Source organism: Polypterus senegalus, unplaced genomic scaffold (assembly GCF_016835505.1).
Source record: "Polypterus senegalus isolate Bchr_013 unplaced genomic scaffold, ASM1683550v1 scaffold_1380, whole genome shotgun sequence".
NCBI lineage: Eukaryota > Metazoa > Chordata > Cladistia > Polypteriformes > Polypteridae > Polypterus > Polypterus senegalus.
The window spans coordinates 38,848-57,978 of NW_024381872.1; the positions used below are offsets into that span (position 1 = coordinate 38,848).

The following is a 19,131-nucleotide window of genomic DNA, read 5'->3' on the forward strand; positions in this document are numbered from 1 at the left end:
GCCGGGTCTTAGCTAACATTAAATAAAGCTGTAGACATCGCAAGATCGCATGACATAGCACAAGCACAGCTGAGAACCTTCGATGCATGTACTCCGAGCAGCTCACGTGAACTGACTTTGCAGGACTGGGAAAGGTAAACCCGTGCATGCAGTGTGTGATGTCTCAGATAAAGAGGAAAACGAGCTGCTTATTGATGCAGTAGGAAAGAACAACCCACTGACGCTGAACAAGCTTTTGTAGACATATGAGTAGGAAAGCAAGGTGTAAAGCTTAAGTTTAAATTACGTTCATAGACACACTGCCGCTAAATATTAGAGGCAAATCCACAACTTAATACCGGGAATGCCTGTTAAACATCTTAGATTCACGAGTACCAATTTGGGTAATGATCACTTCGATGAATGAAACCTGTTATCTTTACAACGGTTGACAACGAAGATGAGATGGTCAGGGATAGACTAGACAAACACGGAATGTAACTTGAACACCACACATCCTCCAAATACGAACCTGATTGAAAGAAATAATGATAATCAAATCCTTGATGACAGCAACACTCATAACAGTCACAACACAATTACATTGACAATCATGTTATGTTATTTTTAAAATGTTTCCTTTTCTTTTTCATAACTTCTTTAACACACTACTTCTCCCCTGCGAAGCACGAATATTTTGCTACATATGTATATATATATAGTATATAACATCCAACATCGTCTGTCTGTCTGTCCACAGAGAGAACTACTTAACAGTTTTAAATCTGGGTTTTTTCTATAATTTGCTTGAACGTTCCGGTTCAATTGCAAGAGCAATATGCTTGCGCTAATCTAAGACAGAGGCTGCGGGCCGATTTCACTTCTACACTTCTATTGGGGCGAAGTGAGGGGACAGCTAGTACAGTATATAGCACAGTACAAACCAAATAAATAAATAAAGAAGATTAAGACAGTAAATTCAGAGAAAGCCTAACAGACAACATAATTGATGGTCTAGCACACTCACACAGGTTACATGAGCATCTTGACAGAGAGGTAAACTGAGAGAAGGGGAATGAAGTCAAGTAGAGCTAAAAGCCTTCCTGAACAGATGAGTTTTGAGTTGTTTTAAAAGAATTCATGGAGTCAGCTGACCTGATTAATTTTGGTAGGTCATTCCAGAGTCTGGGCGTTATACAGCTGAAGGCCCTGTCACCCATGGAGTGTAGATTAGTGTGGGGCACAACAAGATTGCCAGAATCAGAGGACCTTAGTGAGTGGGCAGGCACATAGTGATGGAGAAGGTCACTGATATAGTTTGGCGTGAGGTTATTTAAGGCTTTGTAGGTTATTAGTAGGATTTTATATTCGATTCTGTAAGACACAGGGAGCCAGTAAAGACGGAGCAGGATGGGTGTGATGTGTTCGCTGCTGCTGGTTCAAATAAGGACTCTTGCAGCCAAGGTTTGAATAAGCTGGAGTTGTGATATAAGATTAGAAGGGGCACCTGCCAACAGCAAGTTACAATAATCTATGCGGGATGTGATAAAAGCATGGACAAGTTTCTCAGCAGTAGAAAAGGAGAGGAAGGAGCAAACACGGCATATGTTATGGAGGTGGAAGTAAGAAAGTTTCTTAATGTGATTTATGTGGGTGGAATAAGAAAGGGAGGAATCAAAAATGACACCAAGATTCTTTGGAGTAGAGGCAGATCTGATGAGATCACCGCCAAGATGGACTAGGAAGGAGCTCATTTTATTAGGTTGCATTTTAGTCCCAATTTGCAGGAGTTCAGTTTTGTTGCAATTTAATTTTAAAGAGTTCTGCTCCATCCAGGTTTTAATTTCCCTAAGGCAGGTTGTGAGCTGAGAAAGCTCTGATGAAGTTCCACTTTTAACATTGAAGTAGAGTTGAGTATCATCTGCATAAAAATGATAGCCCAGTCCTTGTAGTCACTTCCTTCCCATACAAGTATCCTTCAGTTCTTTCTCTGATCCTTTATGAAGTCTTCTCGTAACTCCTGCCTGGTAGTGCCTATACCGCTTCTTACAACATTTTCCAACTGGTGTTGCTCATCGCACTATAAAGTCTATTATTAAAAATACACATAGAAAAATTGGTACTACTATTAAGAGAAATTTTACCTACTTGTTTAGCTATTCATCCATTAATTTATTTTGTGAACCTTCTTGCTCCTTTGCAGATTCAGAAGAAAACATTGCCTGACCCAAGAGCCTCACACCAAGCATACTCTGTGAGATTTTTAGATATCAAAAGTACTCACAGTGCGCAATCTTGTCGTCAGTCACATATGTGCTCAAACTGTACAAACATGTTTGGTCCAGTTGACATGCCATGACACGGGTGCACAGACTATATGTATATATAGCCCAGACAGATATTTTACCCATTCAAAAAATATGATGGCCACGGGCTTCTCAAAATATCAACAAAGAAAAGATCTATGTTCCTGCCCCTTGCTGTTCTGTGCTGTGAAAGTACAAAGCAAACAAATGGCATACAGTAAATGGACACATGGATTGTTGAGACAGACAATAATATGTTCTGTCTATTTTACAGAGAGAATTTGAGGTGCGTCATCTATGTAATTTACCGTTGAATGTGTCTTTCACATTCTTCCAGTAAAGGTTTCCTAAGATTCTTTTGTCGTTGGTCATTTAGTTATGTGTGTATTGCAATGTGATATTTAGTTTTTTTTTAAATCAAAAATGTGAAAATACTTGATGTACAGTACACTGCAAACCCACAATTTATACACAGTGAAATTTGATAGCAAAAATCGGGTCATGAGACTGCTTTAACTACAAGACAGCCATCTGAAATTTCTGACATTTACAGAAATTCTCCTGATTGTACAACAGACCAATCGTAAGACAAATTTGGGCATCGCAACCCTGACTGCACATGAAAAAATGGCTAATTTGGGCTGACTCAGGAAATAAGTCAGTAACTGCAAATTTGCCACAATCACACAATGCATGCCCAGTATTGGTTGCACAGCAAAAACCCATTTCGGAGCTCAATCTGGGTGAATAGACTGTTGTTAATCAACTTAAGGTTCACATATTTGGGGTGTGAAAGGGAAAATGGAAAGACAGGTGCAATGTCCACACAGGCGGTGTCCAGACATGGATTGGATGCCAAGACTTAATACTCTTGGTCTGTGCTATCTGTTAAAAGTTGCCTTTGTTGATAATTTATTTTATTCAAAATCAAAACATGTGTTTGATTTTTTTAATTTGGTACAGTAAATAAATTCACTGTGTAATAGAATGCTTAAAATTAATGTAACCTAGATTAAAGCACTTTCAAAACTTCTTATCTGTTTGTTTATTCTTTCTTTCTAGGGTAAAGCAGGACCAAGAGGTCCCCGAGGTGAACCGTGGAGAGCCAGGACCAAAGGTTAGAAGGATAAAAATGCTGCAGTCTTTAACATTTACTTATGTGATTTTTCTATATACAGTGTGTTTCACGAAACGTCTATATCCCAATTGAATAGATCAGGTGGGATTTTTACATGAGAGTTACCCATTTTAATATTGGAAGTGTGAAAATTATAAATTCAGAATAACTAATATTTCAATTAATGTGCTGATTTACATTCATTGTTTCCTCTTTGCTATTGCTTTCTATACATGGATAAGCAGGTTTGGAGAATGAATGGATGGAACAAAATATTTTAGAGAGCACTTCCTTGTTTACAAGGACACGTCCAGTAGAGGGTACTATTTCAGTGAAAATCATATTGTATGATAAGTGAGTAAGATTTGCAAGGTTTGCCCTCAAGAAATAATTTCTTTGCCAAGAAAACAGGACAATTTTGAAAATAGCACACATTAAAAAGTAGTCATATACAAATTTTCCTACTTTATGATATCTGCATCCTTGAGGGCACTGTTTCAGAATCTGCAGGAGAGATCACTAGACACAATACAATGTATTTATGTTGTGTAGTTTTTAGACTGAAAGTTATTTTTAACAAATAAAAATGTATTACTGATTCAAGGCAGCATGGTGGCGCAGTGGTAGCTGCTGCCTCGCTGTTAGGAGACCCGGGTTCGCTTCCAGGGTCTTCCCTGCATGGAGTTTGCATGTTCTCCCTGTGTCTGCGTGGGTTTCCTCCGGGCACTCCGGGTTCGTCAAAGACATGCAGGTTAGGTGGATTGGCGATTCAAAATTGGCCTTTGTGTGTGTCCTGCGGTGGGTTGGCACCCTGCCTGGGATTGGCTCCAGCAGACCCCCGTGACCCTGTGTTCGGGTTCAGTGGACTGAAAAATTGATGGACGGATTACTGATTCATTTAATTAGGAGACACATCTTATATTAATTGAAGTATCTGTAATACTCTGCTGCTCAAATAGGTTTGAACGTATATGTTCACTTCTCTTGAACTGATAAAACTACAACTTCATTCTTTCCCTTTCTCTCACTCACACTGCCACTACCAAGCAAACACAGCACAAATCATGTTCTGCCTTCATGTCTGTTAACTCACTAATCAGGATGAACCACACAGCAATTATAGAAGTTTGTACACAAAGACATTGCCACTAAGACACTAATACATGGACAGAAAATCACATTTCCCATTTCCTTTCACATGCATGTTTTATGTTTAAATGTACTTATAAGTTTTCCACTAATTTTTATTATACCAGTAAAATATACTTCAGTCTTATTCCCCTGCATTCTGTACTTCAGCTTTAGAGTCACACAGAGATAGAACCAATCCTGTCTGCTGTCTGATTGGTTCCTACCTTATATCAGCCATGTACAGTATCAGACTGTAACAGGGTATACTAACTTTTACATGAATGGGAACACACTCATTCATGATCACTTTAACAAATAGCCTAACATGTGCATCTTTGGTATATTCAAATTGCAATTATTCAGAAACCAGATTAATATCTGCACCTTCACAGCTTTGAAACAGAAAAATATAAAACAGTGGTGGCGTAATATCTATGGTGGAAAATACATGGGTTACTAAGGGAACTGGTCCCTGAAGCATGAACTCCCCTAAAAGATTTTTCACAAAATTTTGAAATGTCTCTAAAATGTTCAATTAAATGCAAGCATTTAATTTAAAAAAAAAAAAAGTTTTTCTTCTATGTATGCTGCATTCACTTTACATTTCAGATTTGCATTGCATGATTTGGCTATCAAGGCAGAGCTTCATGACACCCTATCATAAATTGGCATTATGGAAACCAACGGCCCACCTACGCCCTAATGCGCATAAACAGGCAGAGACATCAGTTTAGTCCTACACAAAGCCTTTTACTCAGACCCATATCAACTGTCACAAGCAGAGTAAAACTCCGTCCCCTTCCTTCTCCACACATCATAGGCAGGCTTCTTCCACCTCCTCCCGATTCAGGCTGTCTGAATGGAGTGAGGCAGCTCCTTTTATGTTGGCCCTGGGAGTGTTCCAAGTGGCTCATTAATCAAATCTGGAATCATTCCCAGGTGTGGTGTAAGTCCACCACAGAATCCAACAGGGCTGTGCCAAACTGCAACTCCCAGCATTCCCTGCAGGAATCCACGGTACCACAGCTGCCCAGGAGAGCTGCCCTCTAATGTCCCGGGGGAGGTAGTGCCTTGCAGATGCCCTCTCCCCCCATGCTTCCTTCCAGCTTGTGTCCCAGCTGGGTAATGGCCGTGTCCACCAGTCACAGCATGTACATTTTCATGTGAAAAGAATAAAATTGACAAATGGCAGATACTGATGTGACACAGTCTACACTCACCTACCAGCTCATGAAATGCATCCATAGTGGAGAGAATGGAATGCACATAAAATATGGCTGTTCATCAGCAATGAAAACTCTAATTGTATAATATGCAACACACTTTCTACTCTCTGAAAATTCAAAATAAATACAGTAGTAAGAAAAAATGTAATGGAGAAAGCTATACTGTAAGCACCGTGTGTTGTGTAGTAAATGGACAAGATTTATAAAGAGTAAACCCAGAGAGAGACACAAAACAGAAAGTCAGGTCATTGATAAGTGTCAGAAGTCAAAGAGCAAAATGAAAATTGGGTTCAGAAGGACAGAACAAAAGAGCCCATGAGATCAAATCAGAAAACAAGAAGCAAAGGCTTTTGTTATCCACAGCAGCTGTTTAAACCCACCTGGGCTCTACGCCCCTCCAATGACGGGAAAGGTTACCCTGACAACTGATGGAAGCTGCAGTGTACTCAAGGCACACAAGATAGCAACTGGAAGAAGTGAAACTCAAAAGTGTAAACCAGTAATAGCATATCAGATAAAAGGTCAACTGGCATGGCAAAAATGAGTTGGTCCAAGAAAAGGTATTTAAAATTAACGCTAGTTTAGTTCAAGAATTCGCAGTTTCTTTCAGATCTGATTTTTGTTTACTGTATGCAGCCACAAATTTTTTTTCTAAAAAAATAAAGCTCACTCAATACAGAAGCTTGTGTAATGTACACTAGGCATTATTTACAAATCTGATCATACCTGTGCTGAAACCACACATCATATTGTTAAATAATCAATTAACTGGGTCGTTTCAAAATAACAGAATCATAATCATGAATTTGCATCAATTCTAATCAGAATATAGTATATGGATTTACTTTACTTACTGTATGGTTGAGGTGAAAGTTTGATGTTAAGCTTTGGAATCATGGAGGTTACAATCATAAATGTTAAACAATCGTAAATGGTCAAGCTTAGTTTACCTATCATTGAAAATAAAAGTTATTATGTGAGTGGCATAGAATGTGTTTTTTGTACCCAGCACACTTAAAACTGTCTGGGCAAAGCACTCTCAGATAGCGTGCTCAAACTTATTAAAATGTTCCTATTCTCCTGCATGGAGTTATGGCATACTTATTATCAAATGATAATGCAGCTGCAATCCTGAAATTCAAACATTTTAGTACTGAGACTTACTGCGTGTAAGTAATAGCCTTCGCTCTTACTGTATATTAGATGATAATATCATTTCAAGGTTTTAGGCCTTGTAACTCCAACTTTAAGTATTTCGACTGTATCCTATTATCTTGTAGTTTGTACTACGGTATCAGTATTAATAAGAAAGGAAGGTAAAAGTGACTTAAACCATCATTCACGTAAAATCTGTTAAGATAAATTTTTTAATTGAATATTTTTAATTTTGGATGATAATAATAACCTCAGCATCTTTGTGTTTATCTGCGTATATGGCTGCCTGTAAGATTTTTAAATCATGTCATAGTTCTTTCAGTGCTTCATTTTTACACTGGAAACCTTGTTTAATTAAAACTAGTTCTTTTCTTAAAGAAAGATTTCATCTAAGTCAGTGGTTGTCAGGTTCAGTCTTGTGTTTCCACTGTGACTGCAGGTTGTTGTTTCAAAGTTTCACAATCAAGATATTTTTCTCTGATTGAACTTCTTGTTCAATTCATCTTTCCCTTCTCTAATTAAGAAAGCATGACAATATGAGAATTGAATACTTTCTGTCACTTTCCTACTACCTCAATATTTTCTACAATGTTTTTTGTCTTAATTGGTAATTGTTAGCATACAATAAGTGGAGCTGGCACCAAGGCACACAGAATGGTGAACAGCTCGAGGTACTTTAATGTTATACCCAGTAGGGTGCACATTAAAAAATAACAGTGTAAATAACTAGAACACCTGGAAAAGCAGAAAGAAAATCATGCTAACAAATGAAAAACTAAGATTTCAAAAAGCACTTGAGTAGTCCCCATGTGACATGCATAAATAATTACTAAATTCCAACTAAAAATTATGCAAACTCAATTTTGTAATTTCTTGATTTGTTTCAAAATATAGAAACCGAGGAATAAAAGCTTTCTTGATTAAAGCAGGAGTTTAATGGAAAAGCAAAAATTGGTTAGGATGAAATCACCAAGTAAGATGGGGTCCAAAGGACTGAACTTGAAAAGCATAGCTCTGAACAACATTAAGAATTTGTGGTAGTGACTCATTTCCTTTCCAGAAATAGAAATTGAGTAAAAATATGTACAAATGCAGCAGTGCATCACAAATGAATTTTCTTTGTGTCTATGAAGAAACATTTATACAATCAAAAGTAACTAAAATTGTTAAGCCAAGCTTGTGTTGTATTAGCTAACTTTACAAGATGTCAATAAGTTTTTGCAAAACCACAAAATGTTTTTTGTTTAATTGTAACAGTGCATCAGTGTATCTTTCTTTTTTGTAGTGTTTCATGATCAAATAAACACTTAATGCAGAGGTCGTACATACAAACACAACATTATTCAAAGTTATTGTCTGCTTTTACATGCATTTTTATTACTCTTTAATTTAATATTGTTTTTTGTATCAGTATACTGCTGCTGGATATTGTGAATTTCCTCTTGGGATTAATAAAGTATCTATCTATCTATCTATCTATCTATCTATCTATCTATCTATCTATCTATCTATCTATCTATCTATCTATCTATCTATCTATCTATCTATCTATCTATCTATCTATCTATCTATCTGAGGAGTACTCCACTGCCTCCTTGCCTATGGGGAGTATATTACAAGGCATTCCATGCAATCTCCCCTGACTCTTCAGGTGGATTTACTAAAGGAGTTGGTCATTGGCAGCAAAATGTACTATCATTGACTGGGACTCCTGCAAGAAGGCTCCCCTGGATGCTTTCCTTTGCAATGTGGATGCTTTCCACATTGGCCATGACAGGATGAAGAACATATTCTGGTTGATGAACCCAAACTATCCATCAAGGACATTGCTTATGATTTTCATTAACTTTGTTTGAAGTAGAGATCCAATATTGTCAATTAAGAGGCACTGCCTTCTTGGCGATTTATCTTAAAATTAATGAGCACATTGAGAAGTGTTATAATGTTCGTTGATAAGTTAGTGAAGCATGATTCAATAGCAGAATAGTATTGAGCCACATGGTAAAGAGTATAAAGCTGAAATGGTCATTCTAGTCTCTAGCTTTGTAGCCACATACAAGAAGGAACTCCATGAACAGTATGGTGAGGACATTGATGGATTTACTGACTGCATTACTGGGTGTATTGATTTCTGTGTAGACAATGTTGCTCCATCAAAGACTCACTTTAGTCCTCTTTACTAAAGATTCTGTCTGTCTGTCTAAGGCAGCATCATGTAGAGTAATGTAAATCCGTGAAAGATAAGCCTCACTTGCAATGTAAATCCATAGTGTTGTGCAGAATCACCTGCTAATTTGCTTGTGAACAATTCTGTTGATTCCATTTTTATTTAAATCTGCAGGGTGAACCAGGTCCTCCAGGAATGACAGGTCAGGATGGATCTGAGGGTCCTTTGGGTTCTCATGGACCAAGAGGAATTGCGGTCCGAGGTCCAGTGGTAGGTCATTATAAATATGAACTCAGAATAACCAATTGTGAGCATCTTTTTCTTATTTAGGAATCATCTGGTGTTGTGTATTTTGCTTTTGTGTATTATATTTCCTTATTGGATGCTATGCAAGTAGCTTGTGCTCTGGGTCAGCCTAAATAGAACTGCCATTTCCACTTTGCTTTGCACAAATCTTTAAGTTGATTTACTCATTCTTTGAATCTAAGAACATATTTAGTCTAATAAATTAGAGAAACTATTCTTATTGCACTATTCAGGACATATCATTTGTTCTACAATCCAAATAGGCAAAGCCTTCTGCAGCTCAGCCCATAAGCTTATTCACATCTACTCTGTGTACCTTGCTGAATTATCCCCACCATCTTACAGCTCTTGCCTCCTCCTAGAACAATTGGCGTATTACTGTCTGCCTTGGTCCTTTTCAAGACATTGAGTCTTAACACTACCCAGCCTTGTCTGTCCTGATGCCACACTTCCCACTAGCTTTGTATGTTGTATCCGTGTTTAGCACCTCCTCCGCTATTTTCCAAACCAATAGGCTCCTTTGCACAGGAAACCATGAAGTCCTCATTCAGACTGCTAATGGGCAGCTTAGGTTTGTTCTTCTGCCCGTACAGAATGACGCGTTGTTTAGAGCGAGGGTCCATCTATGTGGCAAAAGGGTTTTTTATGATTTTGTTAGATATCCATTTCCTGGTAATAATTGCTTACTGTCAATAGACTTCTTTATGTTGTTGCTTTTTAAGGGTCCTTTCATCTGCCCAAAGGACAATATGTAACAATGTGTTATTCAAAGATACTAAAGTGCAATTTCTCTCCTTATTGCTTGTTACATTTGAATATTTCATTTTTTTTCTGTAAATTGCTACTGATCAAAGCATGCACGGGATTTTAATTATTTTGTGGGTTAAAAACAAGCAGTAGTCTAAAAATGTAATGTATATTGGCACTGGCATCTGAAAATATAACATTCTCAAACCAGCTTAGTCCAATGCAGGGTTGAGGGTGGCTACAGCCTATCCTAGCATGTTGGGCATACAACTGTAGACAGAATACTAGTCCATGACAGGGTCCACATTCACACACACTTACAACCAGACTCTTAGTGGAACAAATTTAGAGTCGTCACTTAACGTGACACACGCATCTTTTGGTATATGGAACAAAACTCATAATCAAAACAAAACCCACACAGATATGGGAAAAATGTGCAGTATATTGGATACATGATGCTTTTGCCCTAATCACAATGCTGCCACACTGCCACATCTTACTTTTTAAAATTCCTTTATCTTTTTCTTCTTCTTCCTCCTCCTCATCTTTTCCCACTTCTGTGGGGTCAATATGCTTCATCAAGTAGCTCAGTTCTGCACCTTCTAGATAGTCAAGCCCTTTTCTTCAGATCTTCTTTTACTTTATCCATCTACCTCTGCCTTTGTCTCCCTCGTTTTCTTCTTACAAAAATACATTGTTTCACATACACTTAAAGCTATTTTGAATTTCAAAACCCCAATAAATGTTTAAATGTAATAAGTTTTGTTAGTGCCGTCTTTCAAATGTGACTCAGGTGTTTAGTATTTTTTTAAATATTTTTTTAAGAGTGAGGAGCACAATCATACAGTACAAGAGGACCTCAAAGTAGAGACGCTTCTTATGTGGATTGAGAGTTAAAATGGCTTGGAAATGTAGTTAGCATGCCTCTTGACCACCTCCACTGTACCAGACTGCCCACTATGAGAAGCCTGAGGGGCAGACCCAGTACATGCTAGAAGGATTATATCTTTCAGCTGCTTTTAATTTTTCTGGCGTTAGGGATGCCTGGTCAGTCCGGCTCAGCATGATGCTACTATGCCACTCACAATGAAAGGAAACAGAATGGAGATGATACTGGTGGATTTTATTTGTCTTTCTTTCTAATTGAAAGGGAAAGTTTGTCCGCCAGATCACATTCTCTGTAGATTGTCATCTTATGCACTGTTTAAAGCAGCTTTGCTATCTATTTGCTGGGTTTAATAACATTGAGGAAAAATAATAATAAAAAATGTCATCATGGTCTTCACCTTTAGTTGTGTGCACTTCTTGACCACACCAGTACAATAGTTTATTTAGAAGTAGAAACATTCTTTCCACAAGAGGATATTATGGATGTTTTTATGCATTACATGTATTAGCCAACTGAAAAATTTGAGTTGTCCTGTGCTTCTTATTTTACATCCAGTTATTAGATAAAATGCTACATGAAGCTTGAATAATTTATCTTTGGAAAGGAATGCAAGGTTATTTTTTCCAGAATTAGCAAAAGTCCTCACTTCAGGATAACCATATTCTGTATAGCAAAGGTAATAGGGGGAGCTGGTAGCATAATGTAGCATTCGCATATGTCTACTAATATTACGTACTGCCCACCTGGCATGAATTATTGTTTATAAGTTTTAAGATGAGTAACGTTTAACAGTTGTCTGTTTACTGTGGGTCTGTAATAAGGTGCGATCTTCCTGATGTTAGTCTGGAATTTGGTGTCCCTTTCAGTTCCCTGACAATTGTTTTCTCTTTTGGCTAAAGCAGTTTTGCTGTCTAAAGTGTGCTTTTGTGGTAATATTTTAGGGTCCTCCTGGAGAGCGTGGTGAAAAAGGAGAAACTGGAAAACCTGGATCACAGGTAATATCAAAGAGCAAAGACAAATCTTTAGTTGCTTTTAGGAAAATGAATTGTCTGTAATGTTTTGAAAGCCAACAAACATGCCCATATTGGGCCATTGTGAGACCAGTTTGGGCTGAGAAATGGGGCATGAAATGTTAGGGGCAAGCAAGGGCAGCCAACAGCATCCCCATGTTTTGTGGGGTTTCTTTTAGGCAGCCCACTGTGGGCCTACATTTTGTATTTTTTGAGCATCCCATAATGGGCTCACATTTGCTACTTTTTTTGAGAAGCCCATTGAGTCCACAAAATTGAAGGTTTTAGGTGGTTATTACAGATGGGTTTTCTCTTTGGACCTTATGTTCTACCACAACAAGGTTTTATTTATACAACCACAAACTTTAAATCACTATTAACATATAAAATTTTACATTATTTAAAAACAAAAATATATACATGTATATGATCAAAATAAATTATATAAACTTACACTATTCGAAATATTATGACATGTATCTGTAAATGTAATATCTACAATAAAAATATTAACAAGTTTAAACTGTATCCATCCATCCATCCATTCATCCATTTTCTAACCTGCTGAAGCCGAACACAGGGTCACAGGGGTCTGCTGGAGCCAATCCCAGCCAACACAGGGCACAAGGCAGGAACCAATCCTGGGCAGGGTGCCAACCCACCGCAGGACACACACAAACACACCCACACACCAAGCACACACTAGGACCAATTCAGAATCGCCAATTCACCTAACCTGCATGTCTTTGGACTGTGGGAGGAATTGTATCCATCAATTTCAAATTTAGTTGTTGTTTCTTTCTCCAATCCTTATCCCTTGCATTTTGCATACAACGTTTAATGGCTGCCTTAACATCAGAGGATGCCTGGTTTGGTGGTTTTCAATGTTGCATTTGCAAAGATAAAAGAAAAACAGAAGATGCAATAAATAAATAAATAGAGTTGCCGCATTATTTGCCTGTCACTGGCCTGCACAACCAAGTACTCATAAAGGATTTACTCAGTCCAGTGCTCTTTCAACAAATCTGCTTTGCAAAAATCTTGGCAAACTGGCACCTCAAAATTCTGTGGTGGTGGTAGAGCTGCTCCTCCCATCAGTGACAGGTATTTGGTCTTCAGATAGAAAGGAAAATTCAACTGACTTGTTTATGTTATTTTTTAAAAATTGTCATTTGTAAGTGACAGCTTATACAGTACATACCAAGGCCACTTTGGTCATCAAATTTTTCTTCTGTTTCCTTATTGTCAGCCAATGTGTTTAAAAGTAAGGCAATGCCCTCAGGTGAGTTAGTAGCAGCAACAACTGATCAATTTGCAAGGGTTAACGACACATTTCTACTTCCACCTCTGCTTTTAAATGCTTAAATGTGGTCAGGATGTAGCACTCCATAGCTCTTAAGTAAGACATGAACACAACACACATACAGACTTACAGTTACAATGCCATCATGATTATTTTTTGGGAAGCAAATGCAAAACATTAAGGGTCTTGGCTTGAGGATATTTTATGGTGATGGTAAAAGAGTAGGCACTCTGAAGCACCACAATGCCATCTACGCTAAAAGGAGAAACCATTCGACCTTAAACGCGTGCTGAAAAAGTTACTATGAAGATAAATCTCCTTGCATTGTCAACATGTACAGTAATTATTATGACTAATACTGTAGAATCAATAGACCTTTTGGGCAAAATGTGAATTTCAAGATGTCCGAGGAACCTTCCAGAGAGGTTTAAGCAAAGGTCACGATAAATTTCACTTAGTTTCTGTCCATTGACTGAAAAATAAATACTGTTTAAAGCATCTAAAGAATCAAACATTATGTTATTTCCAAATGAATAAGTGAATATCAGAATAATTCAGAATATTAAGTGAAGGTTTCATTTTCCAAAATATATCATGCCTTTTTTTTTTAAAATTTGCCTCAACTTTAATGCAACCTTTGTTGTATTCCCATAAAATAACCGTTACGCGATCAGATTTTCTCATGTAATTGTTTTTGTGTTGGAGGACTGCAAATTAACCATATATTAATCACAATTACGATTATGGCAGCCCTGATGTGTTTATTTCACAAAGTGGCAATTAGTGCATTTTATGTAGTTCTCCTGCACTGTTAGGAATCAACATTACCAAGTTTTAGATGGCTGTAAGTAGTAGTGAAGAAATTCAACAAAGCAATTTTCACAGTGAATATGCGGTGTTCACCAGTTGTCTTGTTACATTAATATTTTACTGGAAATTTGCCTTGCAATGGCTTAGACTAATACTTTTCCTAATGCCCCATGATGCTTTGAAAGGTCAGTGTTACATCACAGAGCTGTAGCAGCCATGCGCAGAACTTTCATGCATGTGCACTATAATATCACTGCCCAATCTGCTTTAGGTATGTGTGATATCACGACCCTGGCTAGCCAGATTTGCACCCGCATGGGTAAAAAAAAAATTTTCTCAGTGTTTTCGTTTGAAGGTAACTAATCATAACATTTACTATTTAGATCTGGCACTATGGAAGCTACTTAAAAAAACAACTATTATTTCGCACATGTATTGTATTTCACAGTGATTTTTTAACAAAGGTATTAAATTATTTTGCAGTAATTATTGAATTATTTTGCAAAGATATTGCCTTCTGCTACCACTGCCAGTATCATTGTGCATGTGCACTTTTCGGTCATCAAGTGATAGTTATTAATGGAAACATTAAGCATGCACATAAGGTATCAAAACTGATCAGAAGTTACAGGTATACATCCAGTTTTAATCAGATAAAGTTTAGTAACTACAGTATATCTGTAACTCAACTTCAACTGTACCTGTATGATGTCATACCTACACTCTCGCTGAGCCTGCCTGAAACCTGAAATTTCACTTTCATTCGCTCTAACAAGAAAGAGACAGCCTGTTTCAGAGTTCACGAGACTCAGCGAGAGTGTTGGCCCGGCATTAAGTATTTTTTGCATCGTATTATTATATTCGATGGACGAAAAAACCTTTGTTTTACTGACATTTACATTTCGTTAAAGTGAAATCCATTAAACATGATATTACATGAACATTTGTCCGGGCCAGCAAAAATATTTCTTATTCTATATTCTGTAATGTGATTTGACCTGTATGTCTCTGTGATATCTGTAAAAACGTCATCTACTTTTGAAATCACTATACGTTTAAACTGCTGTGTTTCTTATTCTATTAGTTACTATCTGATGAGCTGTTTTGAAATGAAGTGAATTTTGATGTTTTCATAAACTGCTTATTTCCTGAATTTCCTGAAATAACTCTGTTAATCATTACTAACAGTCTCCATCTATTGACAAAACAATCAACAATATAATATGATGACGGAACAGACATGTGATACACCACATTGTACACACTTAAATGCTGATATGATCACACAGATGTATTTCCTTTTAACATCTGTAGAAATAGCAGTTGTAAAATCACATCAATTTCTCTAAATAAATGTACATAATGATGCTTTTCTACATTTAGTCGATCTGATACTACTTTTTTTTTTTCTTTTAAAGGGTCCTCCTGGTCCACAAGGTCCTAAGGAAAGAGTGGCATGCCAGGACCAAAGGTAAGAAGAAAAATAATAACAAATTTGTAGCTTTTTTTTATAAATTAGAACATTTGCTTTACTTATATTTAACTGGTTATATAAACATGCAGGAAGCACAAGGGAAGCGGCTAAAATGGATTAAAATCTCCAGATTGTCAGAATCGCATTGTTGATTGCTTCTTTGGTTTTGTTTCAATGCCTTAATATTTATTTCCATTTTTTAATTATTTTTATTATCATTATGGACACATCATTGGTATTTGATTTTTGGTTTTTCCATTTCGTTTGTAAATGTTGTGTTGGGCACAACTATTTTTAGCATTGAGGATAGTGCATTACTGGGCAACACAGCATGTACCTGTACAGTGCAATTGCTCTGTACAAGATGGTGGTATCCAAAGCAAATAGTCTAATATTCGACTAATCAAAGGAAAGACTTTGAGAGAAACTACTTCTGAAACATCAAGTGAAAAAACATAATTTAAAGAAAAATAATGTACTTTTACTTTTGCTTCATTTTGTCTCTTTCATTCTGGTTTTGTCTTATTAACGTAAAGAAAGATTAGTAAGAAATCTATCAATGCTTAATGACTTTTCTATTGCCATTTCTCTTCCTGACTCTAAACAAAGCCTTTCGAAATCTCTGGCTTTTAAAACATCAAAAATATATTTAAGAAAGTGTACAGTTGTGCTTGAAAGTTTGTGAACTCTTTAGAATTTTCTATATTTCTGTATAAATATGACCTTAAACATCATCAGATTTTTTTAAGTCCTAAAAGTAAATAAAGAGAAACCAGTTAAACAAATGAGACAAAAATATTATACTTGGTCATTTATATTTATTAAGGAAAATGATCTAATATTACATATTTGTGAGTGGCAAAAGTATGTGAACCTTTGCTTTCAGTATCTGGTGTGACAAACCCAAATCACCTTTACAGCAATAACTGCAACTAAACATTTCCGTAACTTTTGATCATTCCTGCACACCGGCTTGGAGGAATTTTAGCCCACTCCTGCCATACAGAACAGCTTCAACTCTGGGATGTTGGTGGGTTTCCTCACATTAACTGCTCGCTTCAGGTCCTTCCACAACATTTCGATTGGATTAAGGTCAGGACTTTGACTTGGCCATTCCAAAACATTAACTTTATTCTTCTTTAACCATTCTTTGGTAGAACAACTTGTGTGCTTAGGGTCGTTGTCTTGCTGCATGACCCACCTTCTCTTGAGATTCAGTTCATGGACAGATGTCCTGACATTTTCCTTTAGAATTCTCTGATATAATTCAGAATTCATTGTTCCATCAATGAAGGCAGGCCGTCCTGGCCCAGATGCAGCAAAACAGGCCCAAACCATGATACTACCACCACCATGTTTCACAGATGGAATAAGGTTCTTATGCTGGAATGCAGTGTTTTCCTTTCTCCAAACATAACGCTTTTCATTTAAACCAAAAGTTCTATTTTGGTCTCATCCATCCACAAAACATTCTTCCAATAGCCTTCTGGTTTGTCCACGTGATTTTTAGCAAACTGCAGATGAGCAGCAATGTTTTTTTTGGAGAGCAGTGGCTTTCTCCTTGCAACCCTGCCATGCACACCATTGTTGTTCAGTGTTCTCCTGATGGTGGACTCATGAACATGAACATTAGCCAATGTGAGAGAGGCCTTCAGTTGCTTAGAAGTTACCCTGGGGTCCTTTGTGACCCTGTCGACTATTACATGCCTTGCTCTTGGAGTGATCTTTGTTGGTCAACCACTCCTGGGGAGGGTAACAATGGTCTTGAATTTCTTCTATTTGTACACAATCTGTCTGACTGTGGATTGGTGGAGTCCAAACTCTTTAGAGATGGTTTTGTAACCTTTTCCAGCCTGATGAGCATCAACAACTCTTTTCTGAGGTCCTCAGAAATCTCCTTTTCGTGCCATGATACACTTCCACAAACATGTGTTGTGAAGAGCAGACTTTGATAGATCCTGTTCTTTAAATAACACAGGGTGCCCACTCACACCTGATTGTCATCCCATTGATTGAAAACACCAGACTCTAATTTCACCTTCAAACTAACTGCTAATCCTAGAGGTTCACATACTTTTGCCACTCACAAATATGTAATATTCGATCTTCCTCAATAAATAAATGACCAAGTATAATATTTTTGTCTCATTTGTTTAACTGGTTTCTCTTTATCTACTTTTAGGACTTGATTGAAAATCTGATGATGTTTTAGGTCATATTTATGCAGAAATATAGAAAATTCTAAAGGGTTCACAAACTTTCAAGCACAAGTGTATGCGAGGTAAGTTGAGTTGTCTATTTAAAGTGTCTGTGACAGCTAATCTTCTTTTTCAGGGAATCCGTGGCTTAGAAGGAACTCCAGGTGCACCTGGGCCTACGGGACTACCGGTAAGTGGAATACAGTATAATGAAAAGTAGCCTATGACCGAGTGTCTGTTCATATCAGTGTGTCATTCTTAACAAAAATGCAGCATTAACTTGTCTTCCTAATTATGACCAGATCTGTCACCTTTTGAATATTTATTAAATAACATTTTAAGAATAAATGTCCCAATCATTTACCAAAATTAGCTCATATTTTTATGCTTTGAAGTACAACTTGTAAATGTGACTGTAGATTTGTATGCATATAGTGAAGTTCAAAGAAAAATAGTTTTATTGTTATGCTGAATACGGAAAAATAAACATGTCTGAGGATGGTATTAGTATCATTATTAATTTTTTTTGTTAGATTTTTCATGAACTTGCACTTTCTGAACATCATTTAATTAATTAAACTGATTGATTAACTATTTCAGTAGCCGAGATATTTCTTAACATTAACAATGTGCCAAATTCTATACAGGATTATATCAAAGCATGTTATCAATAAAATGATAATGAACTGCAATTGAGATTGAAGATGCATTATAACAGTAGGTTGTCTAAAATATACAGAAAGCCAGAAGCTCAGTACAGTTTTCATTGTATGTCGTGTCAATTATAAGGCAATGAAAGAGAAGCATGATTATAAGGGAGAGATACAGTACAATACATCCAGCTATACAATACATCCATGCAACTGCTAGTTTTTTTAAAGAAATAAATACAATATAGTTTTGCAAAATTTCTTGTTACAGTAAAATATTGACATCCTGAGAATAAATATCAGGATTATTTATTGGAACTTAACAAATTGTATTTTCTGCATGTCAAAACTCTAACAATAGCTCTGTTGTGTGAAACATTTCTGGTAGAAAATGCTCTGTTCTTTGTTATTATCACAGTGTTATAGAGTTTGATGTAAATCATTCATTTAAAAAATATTGTCAGTTAAAAATAAAGAACTTTTTGTCACACTAAAAATTAGATCTATCTTTCCCTAAAACTTTACAAGAGTATTTAAAGCTTAAAATATCTAGTCTGCACAATGATTCATGTAGCACTAAAGTCAAATAAAGTGGTGGTGGTCTGTGTGTGTGTGTGTGTGTGCACACAATGTAAAAAAGTATTCCATATGTTACTGTGG

General features: G+C 36.7%; 1 long non-coding RNA gene across 1 annotated transcript; it reads left to right on the forward strand.

Annotated features, from left to right (window-relative positions):
• The first annotated feature begins 3,381 nt into the window (after window positions 1-3,381).
• LOC120520938 lies at window positions 3,382-18,012 on the forward strand. Its single transcript, XR_005631917.1, has 5 exons — window positions 3,382-3,402; window positions 9,256-9,351; window positions 11,968-12,021; window positions 15,568-15,620; window positions 17,958-18,012. It is a non-coding gene; the product is annotated as an uncharacterized LOC120520938 (long non-coding RNA).
• Window positions 18,013-19,131: the final 1,119 nt, after the last annotated feature.